The following is a 13884-nucleotide window of genomic DNA, read 5'->3' as shown; positions in this document are numbered from 1 at the left end:
AAGTTGAAGTTGCCCCAGGGCTGGATACTTAAACAAGAGATTGACCCCAAACACAGCTCAAAATCAATAAAGCCATTCATGCAGAAGAAAAATGGGTACTACATTCCAGAATGGGCATCTCGATCCCGCTGGGGTTTAAAGCACGCTGTCAATGCTCAGAAAGCATCAAGCCTCATTTTGTAGAGAAGGATGGTCCAAAATATACATTAAACCAGAATCCAGACCCTCATTGGACAAAGTGTTTGCTGGCTGTTTTGTTAGCAGAGTATCAACTAAAAATTGATGCAATTTTTGCACCTGGCATCTTTTGCTTAAATGATTATTGCATTTCCATAACACATAATAATTAAAAAAACACATTCAGTTATTACTTGCATATTTCAAAATTATTCAGGGTAACCTAACTTTTTCATCCCACTGCATCTTTTATTAAAAAAACAAAGAATTTTAGTCAACTAACAATTGGAGGTTATCAAGCAGAAATTATTTCTAATTTACAGATCTGAAATGATACAGTACTGCCAAAATATTCCCATGGATTCTAATCCTTGAGGGACAAGTTTGTATCCGTAATGTTCAAATATCCCTCAAAGCCTGAAAATGTCCTCTATTTATAGGATTTATTCTCTGGAGATGGGAAAGAAAAAATGCCAAAGACAGAGCTGAATATATGGAGACACTGTTGGGAGAACCCCAGGGAAAGGAAGCTATCCCAATAATTTGAAGACTACAATTTTAAGACATTTCTGACACTTTTTTTCTGTTAGCTATCAAAACGATGCATACAGCAGTGTTGCTTGTTTTAGAAAAACATTTCGAAGACATGCCTCGAAAATACATTCGAGGCAGAGGAGATATGCGTCGGTCCTTGAGTCACACAGCTGTGGAATGTGGTCAGCTAGTGAAGCCCATTAGTGCACCCAACTCACCCCTCACACTACTCCGTTAAGTGTTGCAAAATACCGACATTGCACTAGGTTGCTGCTATTACAAGATGATGTGTTACTCCTTTTTGCAGAGAGCCTGGACATGAAGTGAAGTTGACAGAAAACTAGGCAATGCAATACTTGGTAGTGTTGCCGATTTTGAAGAAAAGTATCTACACATACGTACATATATATTGCTTCTGTTGGGTAGAAACTCCTTACCAAATATGGTACTATTAATCTGTCCCCAGGTTGAATTAATGTAGCGTTAAACAATTTAAAGCCTCTGGATGGTGCAGTGGTTCTTCTGCTTGTCTTGGGTACGGGCAGTCTGAGCTTGATTTCCGTCCGGTAGCATTGCGAGTGGTTGTCTGTCTCTCTGTTTGCCCTACGAATGACTGGCAAATAGTCTAGTAGTCTGCCTTTTGCCCGAAGACAGTTGGGTTAGGCTCCAGCAACCCCTGCAACCCTTTCGAGGATGGGTGGTATGGAAGATAAATGAATGAATGAATGGTTGGGACCAAATGAATGCAAATTTTACATGTTAAAATATCTCATCTCATCTCATTCTCTGAACCGCTTTATCCTCAATAGGGTCGCGGAGGGTGCTGAAGCCTATCCCAGCTGATTTCAGGCCAGAGGCAGGGGACACCCTGAATTGGTGGCCTACCAATCACAGAGCACCAGGAGACCAACAACTCACACTCATAAATAGGGGCAATTTAGAGTGTCCAATCAGCCTACCATGCATGTCTTTGGAATGTGGGAGGAAAGTGGAGTACCCGGACAAAACCTACAGAGGCCTGGAGAGAACATGCAAACTCCACACAGGCGGACCGACCTGGATTTGACCCAGCTATCCCTTCAAACTCTGAACCAAAGGGCATTTGATTGGAAAATTAAATTTGCAAGTTTTCTAACTAGATTAATAGTGCTTACGGTTCTCCCACATGATCAATTCCTTGATAAGTCACTTCATTTGTTCCTGACGAGAGAGGTTTGTGCTTAAGGAAATCAGAAATATATGCAATGTAACAGGTTAACGCTCACATAGAGAACCGAAATTGACTGATCTGTGGCACCTAAAAGTTGATAGTTTATCAGCGGGAAGAGTTTAAAATTGCCAACCTGCCTTTTCTTTTACTGCAGCCAGCACTGCTAAACATACATGGGTGCATTGGAGGTGCATCTCCAAAAAAAGTAGTGTTACATCCACTTATTTATACACACACACATACAGAGTGGTACCTCTACTTCAGAACATCTTCATATGTAATATTACGGCTATGAAAAGGCTCAATGGGAAACTTTTGTCTCTAGATACGAATGAAATTATGAAAGTTACAAACCGCGAAATCTGAAAAATCCACTCTATTTTACTTTGAAATCATCACCATAGAGTTGCTCTCCCATTGGCCAACTCCCAACACGCTGTCCTAACATTTGCTAAGTGGGATCTGTGTCTCCATGATGCCAGACCTGAGGTTGGCACACTGTAGGTGGACAGGATAGCTGGCCCATCCATGAACCCGTACAGGGCACAAGGAGACAAACAACCATTCACGCTCACACTCATACCTAGGGGCAATTTAGAGTGTCCAGTCAGCCTACCACGGGCCAAAAAAGACCGATATGACTCCTTCAACTCACGGGACCCCTTTCCACTGGTGTCCCCCAGCAGCTCCGGTCACCCCTTCAGCAAGAAAGGCACAGAACATGGTCTATTCAGACTCATTGTCCCACGCCTCACATTGGACATGGGCAAAGTGGGTTTATAGTCCATCTGACAGGGGACTTCGCTTTGCGTTCTCAACATACTACTCTGGTATACCAGGCCAGCCCACCACTGGAGCCAACTCACCACCAGGCGGTGATCCAGTGATAGCTCTGTCCCTCTTTTTATCCAAGTATCCAAAATATGTAGGATCGAGGCAAGTAAGATGATCTTTAAAACCTCCAGAAGACTGAGGGACTGTGTGGTAACCTCAGTCTGTCAGGAGCGGCCCGTTTGTCCCTCCGGGCTTGCTGTCAAGGCAGAGCAGCTGCAATCAATCTGTTGATTACTTCCTGAGTTTGTATTTAAACATGAATGAGTTTTAGTATCGGTGTCGGATCGTCCTGCATGCTCCTGCAAACTCCTGGATGTCACTGTGTAATTCCATTGCCATGCAGCCACGCTACCCTTCTCCTTGATACCAATTGTGTTCCTGTTTTCGGTTTGGTTTCGTTTCCGTTTTCACAAGTCCTCGTTTGTTTTGTAAGGTCCCTTCTGAGTATTAAAGTTATTGTTTTGAATCTAACTGCCTCATCCTCACCTGCTTCCCCGCGACTGGGTCCTAATCCTTTCCCGATGATGCCATGACGACGCGGCGTGATCGTAACACAGTCTCAGTCTGCAGAAGGTCCCCACCTTGTGGACTTCTTGTGTGTGGCTCCAGTTTCTTACCTAGGTCTACAATGTCTTGTGTGTCTTGTGTCTGTCTTGCTACTGCAACCAAGAAATTTCCCGAATATGGGTACAAATAAATTCTAATCTAATTTAATCTAGCTGCAAATCCAATAAAATGACTACGAAGTCAATCATGGAACTGCAGACTAGGATGTCCTGCTGCCATGTGCATATACGGACACCCTTATTCCTGAACATGGTGTTCATTAATGACAACCCATGACGAGTGCTACATTCCTATCCTATTCCATTTCCCAATTACGGTCTGACTTTCATTGCCTAGGTGAGCATTCAATTCCTGCAGCTAAACGAGGGAGTCCCCCAAAAAAGTAATTTCCAGCATACCCTCTATGGTCTCCAAAAAGGGTGGGTACTCTGAGCTGCGGTTTGGTCCATAAGCAAAAACAATAGCCAGGACCTATATGCCCACCCGAAGTGTGTCAGAACTTCTCAACCTCACAGACAGCCATGGGCTCCTTCCCATCCAGAGAGGTGCCATTCTAGAGCCAATGGCAATTCCTTTGGCTGCCACCCAACTGACTATCCACCTGACCTCCTTGGCCCTTCCCACAGGTGGTGAGGCCATAGCAAGGGTAACCCATGTTGCCTATTCGGGGTGTGCGTGCCCGGGCCAGACCAACGGGTGTTCATGATCGTGCCCTAGAGAGGGGTGCTGGTGACCCGCAGCCAGTTGAGCGGAAATGGAGTCCACTAATGTTACACGTCATAAAGGTCTTTTGAGCCATTCTTTGTCTAGTCCCTCACCTAGGACCTGATTTTATGACTCAGCCTGCCAGGGGCAAAAAGCTCCAAACAACATAGCTCCGAGGACCATTGAGACACACAAACCCACCCACCACGATACGGTGATGCTTTATTGCGGGGGCCATGTAGATTTTCGGGTGTTTCAGCTTAAAAGGGCTTGGAAAACTTTGCTCTGCGGGGTCCTGTTTGCCAGTATAAGGGCTCCGGGTGGGCCTAATCAGATTTCCCTTTATAGTGTCTTACTGTTGAAAATCATGCCTTCATGCTATGTTCCCACTGTGGTGTGGAAAGATTCAAAATTGCTTTTGGAGGCATGTGCAGATGCAAGATGGTTTACATAGCATTCCGCTGGGTCGTCTTCAAGACCTCGAGCCAATTTCTATAAAAAGGGAACGAAAAGGTCTTACTGTCCCATTTTTACCATGAACACGTACATTCAGTAACTGGATCATTTTCCAGTTGGCCTATGACATCAGAAGCACATATATGTCTCTCATCTCATTTTCTGTACCGCTTTATCCTCACTAGGTTCGCGGGGAGTGTTGGAGCCTATCCCAGCTGACTTCAGGCTAGAGGCGGGGGACACCTCGAATTGGTGGCCAGCCAATCGCAGGGCACAAGGGGACAAACAACCATTCACGCTCACACTCATGCCTAGGGGCAATTTAGAGTGTCCAATCAGCCTTCTATGCATGTCTTTGGAATGTGGGAGGAAACCAGAGTACCGGGAGAAAACCCACTCAAACTCCACACAGATGGACCGACTTGGATTTGATTTCAGGTTTCCCACTGTGAGGCCGACGCGCTAACCACTCAGCCGCCGGGCCGCCCCCACACACACATACAACCCAAATTCTGTATGGGGAGTTAAGCTAATTATGTCCAATGAATCTATTCTCACCATTTCATGCAGTACATATCGTTGTGTTTAAAATGTGTCCAATCAGATTTCAACCTTTCTGAGCTACAACATGACCAATTGTCTAAATCTCATTGGTTTTAACAGCCAAACTTTATTATATTGTTAGCAATATACCTTCAGCATGAACATGACTATGAAGATCTTGATACTGAAGCGGCAACCGTAAAGCTGTTACAGTCAATTCTCATTACTATGCCACCTGTCGGGACTGAGCAAAAGTGGTATAGAAGCGAGAGTGGCATACTAACGAAGGTTTTTAAAAACGGTTTCATTGTTTAAAAAAAACAAAAAAACGGCTTTATTTTCTCATGTTATCCATCAGCTCAGTCCAAATTGATTTCACTCACCCACAATGGAATCACAAAAAGGAAAAAGAGGAATGGAATGTACTGTATGACAGAAAGTGAGCAATATTTAACGTATAATACTGTCAGTCCACACAATTAAGAATGTAGGGCTGACTTTGGACTCCTATGCAGATTAGTTATGATGTTTTTAACACAAAATCTTTTAACTCGGCTGATTAGAATAAATAGCTGACAATAATTGCATCCTTGCTGAGAATGCCCTTCACAGTGGTTCTCTTAAATTCGGCGCCCCATTTTTTGCTTTCTCCCTGGCTAGGTTGGACTGATTCGAGTCCTTCTTCGATCCTTGATCCAAGATGGCGGCGCGCACGTGTGCAGCGGCTCTTTGATCTCCAGTTTGGTGCTTTGTTTCCTCAGTCTAATTGTTATTAGAATTACCTTGCCCGGACGTGACTTTTAAAATTACTTATTTATGTTTTTACTTGGAAAAACGCACTTTGTGGAGTAGCACCACCAATTCCGTTATACGGAGGTGTGTATAATGACAATAAAGGCTTTTGATATGATTTGATTTGACCATCGATTATCTCCTTCTCCTGCAGCGTAAAGTCGGTTCTCTTGCGTTTCTGAGCTGACATTGTGGGCTAAATTTCAAAATAAATGAATTAGAAAATACAACACACACACAATGGTGTTAGGGCAGGGTTGGGCAAACTTTTCGGCCCGGGGGCCACATTGACTTTAAAAATTTGACTGGCTAGCCGGGTCAGCACAAGATACGATACATATAAAAAACTGCATCCGTTAACAGTACATATGAAACATAAACAGAAAAAAAGGACTAAAGTATGAACATACTCATCACTCATCTGGGATTTATGGGGTGCTTTCTTGGTTTTCATCAGACTAAAGGTCTCTTCACACATATGTAGAGCCAAATAACACCAGAATCCTCTGTGCCATCTTCTGGATGTTTGGAAATTTGGCTGCACTTAATGAAGCCTAAAACTCAGAGACTTTCAGGGAGTTGAACTTGTCACATTGGAGATCAATCAGTTCTAACCAATGTTCCCTCTAAGCTGCGCGCGTGCGCAATTGCGCACTACTCTCGTCTTCTCTGCGCAGCAGCAATCATATGGCGCGCAGTATTTTTTTTTTTACCCCTTTCCCCATGATGGCGCCGTTTAAGCGGCAGCCAGTGGCAGTGGCTCTGTCCACTCTTATGTTTTTCGTGTTTTACAGCATGTTTTACATGAAAAATTAGACTGCAACTCCTGTGGAACCGTTTCCGGGTCTTGTGAGAAAGGACATGACACCAGCTGTTAATTTTTCCAAAATCACAAAACCGACGGCAGAATTGCTCATGCAGGTCATCCAATGATTTCCTGTATTTTGACCGCATAAAAAAAAATAATAATAATTTGGACAACGTCGGCGGGCCGGATTAAAAGGCCTAACGGGCCGTATATGGCCCGCGGGCCGTAGTTTGCCCATTTCTGTGTTAGGGGCTGGCATAGTACATTTATTTTGTATTGAATTTTGTCGGGACCGAGCAAAAGTGGCATAATAGCGACAGTGGCATAGTAACAAGGTAGCATAGTAACAAGATTTCACTGTATCATCTTTACAATTCCCACTTAACTACAGGTACATTGTAAAGAGCATGGATAAAGGGAAGAACCATCCGGTAAGGCAATACAAAATGGGAAAAACAACCAGATGGGAGAGGGAAAAAAATCCACATCTATGCTCCTACGGGAAACGATCAGAGGAAATAAAACATCTCAGCACACAAGAAACAGAACGAAACAGCAAAACGTAAATACATACTCGACTTGTGAAACGTGGGAGGAGCTGTCATCAGGTAGAGAAGGTCACACAGCATTATCCACAGCTGCGTTTAAAATTTGCTCTCACAGAGACTAACAGGCCACAGTGGAGATTGATTTCCAACACATGAAACAAAAAACAGATTGCACTGTATTTTGGAATAGCTCGCCAGTCAACACAAACTGTTTTTTCTTTAAACTGGGTCACTTGCATTTCAGACTGAAGGGATTCGTCTGAGTTAGGCAGGACAGCAAAAAGGTCAATTGCAAGTAGACAGAGGCAGAGGTAAAACTGGTGATGATTCAAAAGAGAAGGTTAGTCTTAGCAGTGCAGATATGATGGGGGAAGGCCAAAGACAGGCACGATCAGAAGAAAATAGTAGTGACTCGAGAAGGCATTCACTAGAAAGGTGACGAGCAGTGAGTTTTTTTAGGTGGTTGGATAACAAATTTCAGATGGGTACTGCAGGTGTGGTTGGCTAACAGGCTGTGTTGTGGCTAGAAGTAGGGTGGCTTTTTTGGTGAATTTCATTGATTTTGTTATTCATTCAGGCGGCCCGGTGGAGTGAGTGATGATGATGATGATGGTTAAAATGAAGGTAAACTGACCAAGAATTTGTGATTTTGAACTGAAACGGGATAAAAATGGGAAATTGTGGCTCAAAAATAACATAGATTTTGTCAATATACTGAGATATAGAATGTGGTATAAATACAGACAAGGGAAACAATGATGTAACCGTGAATTGTTTTTAATCTGTCACACAGAATGTTAATGTGTTTATATGTTTTTTTCTGAAACCTATTTGGTTTTAGACTGAGTTTCTATGGGTGGCCCGGTGGTGCGAGTGGTTAGCGTGTCGGCCTCACAGCTCTGGGGTCCTGGGTTCAAATCCAGGTCACGTCCACCTGTGTGGAGTTTGCATGTTCTCCGGGCCTGCGTGGGTTTCCTCCGGGTACTCTGGTTTCCTCCCACATTCCAAAAACATGCATGGTAGGCTGATTGGAGACTCTAAATTGCCCCTAGGTATGGGTGTGAGTGTGCATGGTTGTCTGTCTCCTTGTGCCCTGAGATTGGCTGGTCACCGATTCAGGGTGTCCCCTGCCTCTGGTCTGAAGTCAGCTGGGATAGGCTCCAGCACCCCCTGTGACCCTAGTGAGGATAAAGCGGTTCAGAAATCAGAAAAGCTGAGATAATAATAAAAATAATAAACTGATTGAACCTAGCAACTTGAAATCAATGAATTAATACAAATGGTAGAATGCATAAATTACATTGGATTACGTATACGTGTTCGCAATCGGTGTCCCGTAATGGCACCAAATTAGAAATGCGCTATGCCTTTTAACCACTAGAGAACGCCATCTCCAAGAAAATCTACAATGAAGACGCTTTATTCCGCCAACAATTTACTTTTATACCAATCTCGATATACAGGGAAAAATTATTAGTATAAAAAAATGGATGTGCTCAATAAAATGCATACAGTGAAAACTTACCAGTATAAAAACAATTTAAAAATGGATCTGCTCAATACAATGCATACAGAGAAAAAATACCAGTATAAAAAACATTTTAAAAATGGATCTGCTCAAAAAAATGCATACAGTGAAAAATTACCGGTATAAAAAAACATTTTAAAAATGGATCTGCTCAATAAAATGCATACAGTGAAACAATCAACTGTAGTTTAGAGTTATTGTTGTCTTAAGTGAAGGTTTAAACAGTGGTCAGCTGGCTTAATACAAGCGCCATCTGCCACAATAAGATATAAATATACAAGGAGCACACACAGTGAATATTCTTTTAAGTATTTCCTCTTACTTCGTCCCTAGTCTAAATAATACCTCTAATCCAGTTTGCTTCCTTCCTTTCATCCTTTTCAATTCTGAACATCATTACACACAAATTTACTGTAGCACATGTATGACGGGAGATTTATGGGCAAATAAAGGTAAATGGAAGTCAGAAAAGCAGGAGAAAATGTGAGTGTTGAAAGGGTCAAATGGTCTAATCTTAGGTCATGCATAATTCCCACATTATTATTGTCAACTAACATTCATTCATTCATCTTCCATACCCCCCATCCTCGAAAGGGTTGCTGGAGCCTAAACCAGGTGTCTTTGGGCAAAAGTCAGACTACACCCTAGACTGGTCACCAGTCAGTCATAGGGCAGACAGAGACAAACAACAATCCGCACTCCCAATCATACTGCCACCAGCGGGAATTGAGCCCACGCCTGTCCACACTGAAGCCAGGAGAGTGAACCCTTACACCACGAGACAGCTCAGCAACTTACATTACTTATTTATATATTTATTGAGTATTTATTTTTCTGTTTGTTGTTGTTATTTGTGCACTAGGAGGCGAAAGCTTTAAATCTCATAATACATGTATAATGACAATAAAAACATTCAGTTTGTGTATATATATATATATATATATATATATATATACATATATATATATATATATATAATATACATATATATATAGTAGCAGTATTTAAAGTAGTTACATTTTTAAATATATACATTATATTTAGATATCAATACATTTCAGTTTTCCCATGCATATAGCTGTAATATTTAATAAATATGTATATGTATAGGTGCGAAAACATTTGTGGTAGTTATAATGGGATAATCCTACTTCGCAGTTTTTCGTTTATTGCGACCATGTCTGGTCTACATTAACCGATATTCGAAGGATTACTGAACTAAGCACTGATGACGAACTCGCCACATTTATTTCTATTCCAATCCTTTACTTTTTCTGCCCACCCCCTTTCCAACGCCCCTTCATGTCATGTAGGGTTATTCGTGTGTTTCTTTCACAGAAAGTGTCCTCTTGGTTAGTGAGATAAAAACGCTACCTAACCTAAGGTATTGACAGGTAGTCTTAGTATTTGATCAGGTCTCGCTCATTTTACAACATCTCTGAACCTGGAATCACATGGCCAACAACTGATTGGATTAAGTGTTTTACAGTGAAGTGTTTATTAGCTCACTTCATTGTCATATTACTTCACAAAATGTGTCTGAAGTCAACTCCTCTTGACATCTTTTGACACAGGGAGACGAAACAAGGGTGTGAATAGAGTTGTGTTGCGACTACAGACCTAATCGCTGATGAGTGAATGATTAGATAACACTCCTTGATTGCTCATTCCTGACTGTCTGCCACTGATTGAATTAGTGAAAGAAGCAGATGGCCTCCAAGTGAAGGCTGGTGGGGGGCGGGGGGATGTTCAACTCATCTGACACGACCACTCACTGAAATCTTCTAGTGCACCACGTTAATGTTGAGCCCTCAAGGCTGCACATAAAATAGGTGCAAATGTGAAGTCATTTGATCAGTAGACATTTCAAATTGAAAATCCTTATATTAAAACTCCAGTCAATAACAAGAGCAACACATCTTTTGTTTATACATATACATGTATTCATTTGTTTTCCGTAACGCTTATCCTTACAAGAGTCGCGGGGGTGCTAGAGCAGTGTTTCCCAGCCACCATGCACACTGGTGTGCCGTGAGCAATGGTCAGGTGTGCCACGGGAAATTGCAAGAAGTCCTACACTGTAATATTCAGAGAGAAAAATTAATATGAATATAACGAGATTAAAATTGAACTATTACAAGGTTAAAATCAAAATATGATGAATAGTAAATTATAGACTACACTATTACAAGATTGAAATTGGGCGGGCCATGAGTGGTTAGCGCGTCGGTCCACCTGTGTGGAGTTTGCATGTTCTCCCCGGGCCTGCGTGGGTTTTCTCTGGGTACTCAGGTTTCCTCCCACATTCCAAAAACATGCATGGTAGGCTTATTGGACACTTTAAATTGCCCCTATTTATGAGTGTGAGCGTAAATGGTTGTTTGTCTCCTTGTGCCCTGCGATTGGCCGTGTGCGGTCGATTGGTCGCCGGTCTTTTGGTCGCCGCCTTTTGGTCGCCGGTCTTTTGGTCGCGGTCTTTCGGTCGCCCGGACCGCGACAACGGGCGACCAAAAGACCGGCGACCAAAAGACCGGAGACAAAACAAGGTAAAACAACACGGTCAATGCATCAATAAAAGCCAACCATGGCCATGAGCAGTTTCACTGAGCCGACGTGTGAGTGTATAAGAGTTTGTATGTAGATGCATTGTCCCTTTAAGAAGCTACGTCAGTCAGGGTCTTAACAAGTTCTCCAACAAAAAACAATAAAAGTCCGGGAAATTTGGAGCTTTTCTTTAGCCTAATAATTACTAGGGCATTAAGTATGACTAAATAGTAATTCGCAGTTTGTATTTAGGGAATTTGAGCAACAATTTAAATGGTAATTATCAATAACCTTCCGGGCGACCAAAAGACCGGCGACCAAAAGATCGGCGACCAAAAGACCGGCGACCAATCGACCGTGTACCGCGATTGGCTGCCCACCGAATCAGGGTGTCCCCCGTCTCTGGCCCGAAGTCAGCTGAGATAGGCTCCGGATAAAATGGTTCAGAAAATGAGATGAGATGAGAAGATTCAAATTGTGAAACAGTCATTTTGTTGCTTATTTTTCTCTAACATGAACCGGAAGTTGTTTAGTTTCTCGGGCATCAACTTTTGGCCACATAAAGTCTGTGTGAGCACACCATTTTTTTGCGTAATATTCGGAGATTTAAGTAATATTTGGAGAAAAATTATAAAAGTATACAATTATAAACATGACATTACTTATTTTTGCATCACTCGAACCGGAAGTTGTTCAGGGTCTGCAGAGATCAACTTTTGGTGACATTAGGTCAGTGTGATAAATTTGATTTTGGAATCATTTTGGAGGTTTATGTCCCTTGAGATTTTTTCAAAAAGTTTGTGAAACACTGTGCTTGAGCCTATCGTAGCAAACAATGGTCAGCAGCAGACCCTGAATTGTTTGCCAGCCAATCACAGAGGACGAGAAGACACACAAAAATGTTCGCTCACACTCATACTTAAGGACAATTTATAGTGTTCAACCAGCCTAACATGCATATTTTTGGGATGTGGGAGGAAACCAGAGGATCTGGAACAAAAACCCACACAGGCCTGGGGAGAACATACAAATTCCACACAAGAAGGTCAGAACCCACCGGAAATTGAACCCACGACCTCATAACTATGAGACGGACGTGCTGACAAGAATTTGTCGCCTCATTTTCTGTCTGTGATTAAATACACTGTACCATTTTGTTTTCTCTTCCTTTTGAAATATGTCTTTCAATTTGAGAACAAAAAGGGCAAAACAGGAGGAGGATCCTTCATCCTGTATGGACCCGCAAACAGGAAATAGATGTTTGCACAGAATTGAAAAAGATTCCATGAAATATTGTTTTGGGGTATGGAAAAACAGGATGAACAGATAAAAATAGACACTTAAAGCAAATACCAATAGGGCCACGAGGCCTACAGTCCAGATGTGTCAAACGGGGACAAGACCTGAGCCACCGTTGCCGTGGTAACATGGGAAGAGCACAATGTTTCTTCCCAAAGGAGGATCAGGGATCCAGATTTTAAAAAGATGAAATGTGAGGATAAGCCATGTGCCGAGAGTAAGCAGATGTTCTTCAAATATGAGAACAAAATAATCCTCAAAGGCATACATACTATTTATTTAGAAAAAAAGAATTGACTCAATATTTGCAATTCACCATTCTCCATGCAGATACACTTTTTAAACCACACAAATTATTACATTTTTGTCAGTCAGTTTGAAGTTTTCTTTTCAGTATTTTATTTCGAATAAGGATCACTGGCATTACGTTTTGAATTTGAATTTTGAACACACATTTTTCCATTCACCACAACAACAAAAAATTAACCTGGCGAGAAAAAAATAAATAATCCTTGTCTGATTTTAGGTCAGGCTGTGCCAGTAAATTTTGAATTAAATGGTCTTTGCCACAGATTTCTAACACACCATTTTTTGTTGGCATCAAAACTCAGCTATGGAAAAATCAGTTGAAAAAAAATATAGGAACAAAAAATTGCACAATTTGTACCTTCAATTGTAATGATAATTTAATTTGTTTTTAAAACTAAAACGCTTCGGCATCCCTCTCGGCCCTTGTGAGGATAAACGGTAAGAATCCACAATTGGAAGAAGAAAAATCTTTCATCTTTCAAAATAAAAGCACATAAGCAAATCTATCATTTGAACAATGTAAAGATAATTACTGCTACCTGTTGAATTGAACAGAATATCTTGAAACTTTTTTGCCTGTTTACTTCAAAAGAAAATTAATTCATTTTCTAAACTGCTTTATCCTCATTAGGGTTGCAGGGGGTGCTGGAGCCTATATCAGCTGACTTTGGGGCAGGGGCCGGGGAGACCCTGAATTGGTGGCCAGCCAATCGCAGGGCACAAGGAGACAAACAACTATTCACGCTCACACTAGATTTAGTATGTCCAATCAGCCTACCATGCATGTTTTTGGAATGTGGGAGGAAGCCGGAGTACCCGGAGAAAACCCACACAGGCCCAGGGAGAACATGCAAACTCCACACAGGTGGACCGCCCTGGATTTGAACCCAGGACCCCAAAGCTGTGAGGCCGGCGCGCTAACCACTCATCCGCCGGGCCACCTTTGTTATTTTAATGCGAGTAATTAACAAAATTGATGAAAAAACATCATATTATGGTATCGCTGGAAGTTTAGACCATATTCAAATTG

The sequence above is a fragment of the Stigmatopora argus genome, chromosome 13 (assembly GCF_051989625.1).
Source record: "Stigmatopora argus isolate UIUO_Sarg chromosome 13, RoL_Sarg_1.0, whole genome shotgun sequence".
NCBI classification, from domain to species: Eukaryota; Metazoa; Chordata; class Actinopteri; order Syngnathiformes; family Syngnathidae; genus Stigmatopora; species Stigmatopora argus.
This window is presented reverse-complemented; position numbering follows the sequence as displayed.